Consider the following 6,464-nt stretch of genomic DNA (forward strand, 5'->3'; position numbering starts at 1 on the left):
AAAGCAATTGAACTCCTAACAATTGGCCACAGCAACTAACGCTTGGCAATACATTTAGTAGCAACACTGCCTAACATCAGGGTGCTACACAAAAATCTGAATATGCCTTCCAAGGGGATCTTCTTGTGTGCAATAATGTACACAGTGATCTCTGACCAATATCTTATCGTTTGAATATATCCCAGCAACTACATGCAATAAGATTTTTAATATGCGTGATTAATAATTGGAGGACTGTTTACATTGCATTAATAGTGTGAAAGTATGTTATGAGTCACTTTTCTACTTGGGGAATGTGGAAGGGTGGGGATTCCTAGATACTTATGTGTACTCACCATGGTTTTAACATGTGTTTTGCTATACAATAAATCATTGCGTGGGAAAGGAGAAGCAGCTTTTTTTTTCTGGTTTGATGTTGCGTACACAAACACAGTTGTTTGAGTGGTTTGTTATGTTTATTAATCAGCTTTGCTTTGTGTACCATTTAGTCTTTTTAGTTGGCCGTAGATGGATCGGAATTAGGTCAGTTCAACAGGGAATAGCCAAATTTTGATGTCAGTGCATGTTTGACAAACATCGATCGTTAGATTTAATTTTGTCGAACGCACTTGTTGGAATTTTTTTTCCCTCGATCTGCCGGCCGCAGCCACTGATCAATGTATTCTTAGATTCCCACTGTCAAAATACAATATCTCAGCAGATAGGATTACTCTATCCACTTGAAATGGATTTCAAACCGTATGTCCCTAAGTTATAAATAATCAATAAACAGTAGACATGTGCATTCGTTTTCTTCTGAATACATTTTCGTCCGAATTTTGGATATTTTTGCTATCGTTTTAACAAACGATAACGCACATGCAGAATCCGAAAACCGAGCCGACATAAACAAATGCTTTATTTTCGTTTTTGTTGCGACATCAGTTCAATATAGATCAGAGATTCGACATGACGCTGACGATAGCGATATGTGCCCATCGAACCTGCGGTCGAAAGTGCCTTACTTTAGCTCTATTAGTCCAAGATTATTCTACATAGAGAGAAATTATTTGACATTATAGAGACAATAGCAAAAAAGGTTGAATGTGCCTAACCTAACTCTATTAGTCCAAGATTATTCGACATAGAGAGAAAAGATTCAACATGAAGATTCGACGAAGCAGTCGCTGCAAGTGGACATTTATGGTCAAATGCTCCGCCCATAGGCAATAGAAGAATTCTAATGTTGGTGACTAGTAATAATAATTAATAAATATAATTATTACTAGTGTCATACAACATTAGAATTCTACTATAGCTTGTAGGCGAAACATTCGACGGGAAATGTATAATTGCGGCGTCATACAGTTTAGCTGCTCCGTCTAATCTTCTTAGAACATTTGAGAGAGACACCATAAGCCTTCAGAGACAGACACCATAAGCCTTCAATGACAGATTCAACCTTAATTATTTCGGATTTTCGGACGAATGCATTTTTTAACGAAACACAATAAATAAAAACGAATTTCGGGAGTAACTAAATAAATTTATTTATCGGTAGAAAACTAAATTCCGAAACAAAATATTTCAGTGTGCACATGTCTAATAAACAGTGCTGCACTATAAATCAAAAATCATCAATAATAATAAAAGCGTAACTAAAAATGGTAATCAATAAACATATATTGCTGAAAGTTCATCTAGTATGTGTGACTGATTGAAGTGAATTCAAAAAGTCAATAAATTAATGGTGCAAAATCCAAAGTGCTTGTGCTTTCCTCCACCAGTCTCACAGGTGGCTCACCTCACATCTGAATAAAATCAGCAGTGTTCCCCTCTAAGGATCACTTTCCTCTACAGGAGACGGAGCATGCGTATTGACCTTACATCGTGGCCATCTTGAGACCTATTGTAATTAAATGTAATATAATATAATAATATAAATATAATTAAACATTTTAAACGCGAGCACTAGATTCTGCCTTCCTTCTTTTGCATAACCATCATATCTGGTGAAATGATTGGGATTTTATCCCATGCGAATAAGCAATTTGGAGGAGGAAATTAATTACCAGCACCATACCAGCCCTCTATTATCCCCAGAGGGGAACACTGCTGATTTTATTCAGATGTGAGGTGAGCAGCCTTTGAGACTGGTGGAAGAAAGCACAAGCACTTTGGATTTTTGCACCGTTGATTTATTGATTTTTTTAATTCACTTCAATCAGTCACAGATATTATATACAAACCTTCAACAAAATATGTTTATTGATTACCATTTTTAGTTACACTTTTATCATTATTGATGTTTTTTTATTTATAGCACAGCACTGTTTATTGATTATTTGCACCTTTTAAGTGAAGCGAGAACACTTGTTAGTGATAGCAACTATTATTAATTAATTAATTAATTAAAGTAAACATTTTTACACTACTTTATTTCACGAGATTAAGCAGATTGATACTCACTTTATACATGTAGTGCCGGGCTCCTGAAGAGCACGCGCTGTTTTTCAAAGTTCAAACTTTACCCAAACTACAGTTTGGTTTGGGTCTATTTGTCTAAATTTGACTTCTGTGTCAGTCTGACTGGAGTGTGAGATTTTCAGCCTGGCTACAAGGGGGCGCTGTCTCTGGTGGCAGGAGTATAACATGGTCTTGTCAGACGCTTAAGTTACTCTCTTTCAGAGCCAGGTCAGTGGGAGTGACCATCTCGCTGTGCCCTCTGGGGGGGGGGGTATTTAAGATACGGACATCATGTGGTTCGGAGTTCCGGTCCAGTATGAAGTGCTGATTACATGGTCCTGGTCCTCCTGACCAGCCCCTAGGAAGGCTATGGCCTGGGGTGTGGTTCCACCCGACTTTGATGCCTCTGGGCTGGCTAGCACAAGGCATGGAAACTAGAGGAGAATTCTGAGGTGGATGGGTGCCGTCTCCGGTTCGGGAGAGACCCATTGAACTACGAGCATTTCAGGGGAGGACTCTTTAGAAGAAAACCACGTACAGGGGTTTTCTTAACAAGAGCCTGGAAGGGCCGAAGTAACCGAGAGAATCCGGTCTTGTGGATATCGCTAAGTAGGCTGAAAGATCCAGGTATCCTACAAGTGTTCTACAGCTTAGTTTCCTACGTGTTCTACAACAATGTTGGTGTTAAATACTTTGTTCCTGAGTAAGCACCTTGTTGGCTGCTAGGCCTTGTGAGAGAGGGACTGTCCAACCTGAGTGTTCATCCAGCTGCGAATGGCTATTCTCTGGATGCAGTCAAAGTAAGCAAGTTCCTTAACGTTTATAGACTTTGACATTGAAAGTACCTGAATTCCTTTCCAACCCTCTGAGCCCAAGTTAAAGACTGTTCAATGGTTGACGTTTGCAAATAAAATCCATTCAAGTGGATCTATTTTCAGTCTCAAGTTACTGGGTCATCTACCACGGGACATCCCCTAGACGTGCAACAAGGAGAAGCGGAAGGTAATGGTAAACCCAAAAATAACCAGCAGCTCCTTCGGGGGTTAGTGCTACATACATTTTTAATGTCCTTAAGTTAGAATTTACTTTTTGAAGACCTGTAGCTGGTCTCTATTTGTGTGATATTAACACTGTCCTTCAGAGCCTTTAGGAGAACAGAGAACAACACAGTAGTGACATCACAAAATCTCACTCCAAATCTGTAAGAATTTCACCCTCTTTCTGATAAACCAGCCAAAATTCACTCAGGGGGACCCTGCTGGCTGCCTCCATCCTCTAATGGAGAAATTGAAGGAGCGAGGTCTAAAATTGTTGGACAAACAGAGTTCGCACCCAATCAGATGCAGCAGCTCTTCCATTATTTTGACAGCTGGCAGGGCTGGCTGTCAAAATACAATAGCGACAGCAGAGAGGACATCAAACTGCACTGTGTAGCATGGATGGAGAAAAATGTTATGCTGCGTACACACGACCGGACTTTCCGGCAGAAAAAGTCCAATGGACTTTCGACTGAGTCACGACGGACTTCCAAATGAACAGACTTGTCCACACATGACCAGACTAAAGCCCGTTCGATAGTCTGTTCATTTTGAACGTGATGACATACGATGGGACTAGAAAAGGAAGTTCAATAGCCAGTAGCCAATAGCTGCCCTTGTGTCGTATTTGGTCCGTCGGACCAGTATACAGACAAACGGTTTTCCCGATAGAAATTGAGTGCGTCAGACATTTGAAACATGTTCTATTTCTAGGTCTGTCTGAATTTTTTAAAAGAAAAACTATCGGATTATCCTAAACACGATCGGACTATCTGACGGAATGATTCCGTCGGCCCTATTCTGCCTGGTTGTGTGTACGCGGCATTAGGCCTCTTTCACACGGGGCGGATCAGTAATGATCCGCCCCGTGAAGATCCGCTCGCTCAGCGGGGATCGCTCCATTGTCCCCGCTGAGCCGGCTGCGGACAGGGCGGTCTCCGCACACTGTGCAGGGACCGCCCTGTCAGATCTCCGCTCTCCTCTATGGGGATCGGACGAGCACGGACCGTCTGTCCGTGTTCGTCCGATCCGCTCTGCAGACGGATGGAAAAATAGGATTTTCCTCCGTCTGCAGAATCGGACTGTTGCGGAGGCGGATGAAATCGGGTGTCTGCGGATGCTCATCCGCAGACACCCACTATCCCATAGGGATGAATGTATGTCCGTATTTCATCCGCAAATGGATGGATGAAATACGGACATACCATCCGCATGTGTGAAAGGGGCCTTAGACTTTTTAAATTTAGCCTGCAAGACTAAACAGAAATAAATCTATATGTGTATGGCCAGCATTACACCTCAAGCTACATACTGTATGTATGACTATAAGGCCGTAGGCACAGGAGCGTCTAGGCACCCTCACATACCAGGAAGTGCATTGCTATTTTTCAGGGTGAATTTCAGGCAAAAGTAAATGTTTCAATGCTTAGGCACAATACAGTTTCAAAATAGACCTTATAACATAGCAAATCTTCACCTTTTGAGTTTAGTAACACTTTAAGTAACACTTTCACACTGGAGCAGTTGTCAGGCACTTTAGCGCTAGAAATAGACTCTGCAAAGTGCTCGAAAATCGCCTCCCATTCACTGCAGTGTGTCTTTTCACACTGGGCGGTACCCTTGCGGGACATTACAAAAAATTCTGCAAGCAGCATCTTTGGGGTGGGTTGGGAGCGCTGTATTTAGCTCCCAAAACACCTTGACCATTGCAATGAATGGGTAGCACTTCCAAAGTGCCTTAACAGTGATTTGAAAGCGCAGCAAAACTGGCAGTTTTACCCTTTTTTGGGTAAAAACCGCCCTGCTAGTGGCCAAAAAGTGGTGCAAAAGCACCGCTAAAACAGCGCTAAAGTAGTAGGGAGGCTTCCCTTGCACCTTGGGTCCTTGAAGCCTCTGGAGATGGAGACAGAGACTTTGTGGACACTGAGTGGCACGGGTGCCAGGGTGCGGAGCACCGTGCAAGCCCTAGTCCGAGATCAGAGCCGAGGTCAAGTCCAGTTGTGCAACAATGTATCAAAGGGTTAATCAGAAGAAGAATGGTCGAGATTCAAGCTGAGATCAGTTCCAATCTGGCAGCTGAGTACAAAAGGGGCAAGAAGTAGAATGGTTAAGGTACAAATCCGAGGTCAATGGCAAGCAGCAAACAAGAATAGTCAAATAGGTTTCCAGGTCACAACAAATTTAGACAGATCACACACTAGCACAGGAACAAGGGGAAACTGAAGATAATCCAGCAATTTGGCAGTGTCTGGGCTGGGCTTATATAAGGAAGTTTGAGGTCACTTCCTGTGCGCCTTCTGGACATTTTCCCGCCTTTTTCCATGAGGTTGAGGTCACTTCCTGTGCGCATCCTAGGCATTTCCTGACTTTTTCCATCAGGTTGAGATCACTTCCTGTGCGACTCCTGGAAATTTTCCCACCTTTTTGCATCAGGTTGAGGTCACTTTCTGTGCGCGTCCTGGGCATTTTCCTGCCTTTTTCCATCAAGTCTTCTGCGCAAGTGTGGGTTGGCGCACTGAGGCGTCTTTGGCGCATGCTCAGTTGGTACAGATTTCCTCTTGTGGCAAAATGCCATTGGTGCATGGGTAGTAAGCCCTGGACTCTTAGCCCTTGTACACATGGTCGGAAAATTCGACAGAAAATGTCCGATCGGACCACGTTGTCGGATAATCCGACCGTGTGTGGGCACCATCTGACTTTTTCCGTCTGAATGTCCAACCAACAAAGTTTGAGAGCTGGATATAAAATTTTCCGACAACATGATCCGATGCGCGTCAGTTCCGATCCTGTGTAGCCTAGTCTGACGGACAAAGTGCCACACATGCTCAGAATAAATTCTGAGACGGAAGCGCTCGCTCAGGTAAAACTACCGTTCGTAATCGATATAGCACAGTCGTCACGCTGCAATGTTAAAAATTGTTTAATGCAGCACATTCTCTTTTTCTTTATAATGCTACAAGAATGAAGTTGTTTTGCTGCTCA

Source organism: Lithobates pipiens, unplaced genomic scaffold, assembly GCF_037356315.1.
Source record: "Lithobates pipiens isolate NorthernLeopardFrog02 unplaced genomic scaffold, aLitPip1_a1.2 Scaffold_16, whole genome shotgun sequence".
NCBI classification, from domain to species: domain Eukaryota; kingdom Metazoa; phylum Chordata; class Amphibia; order Anura; family Ranidae; genus Lithobates; species Lithobates pipiens.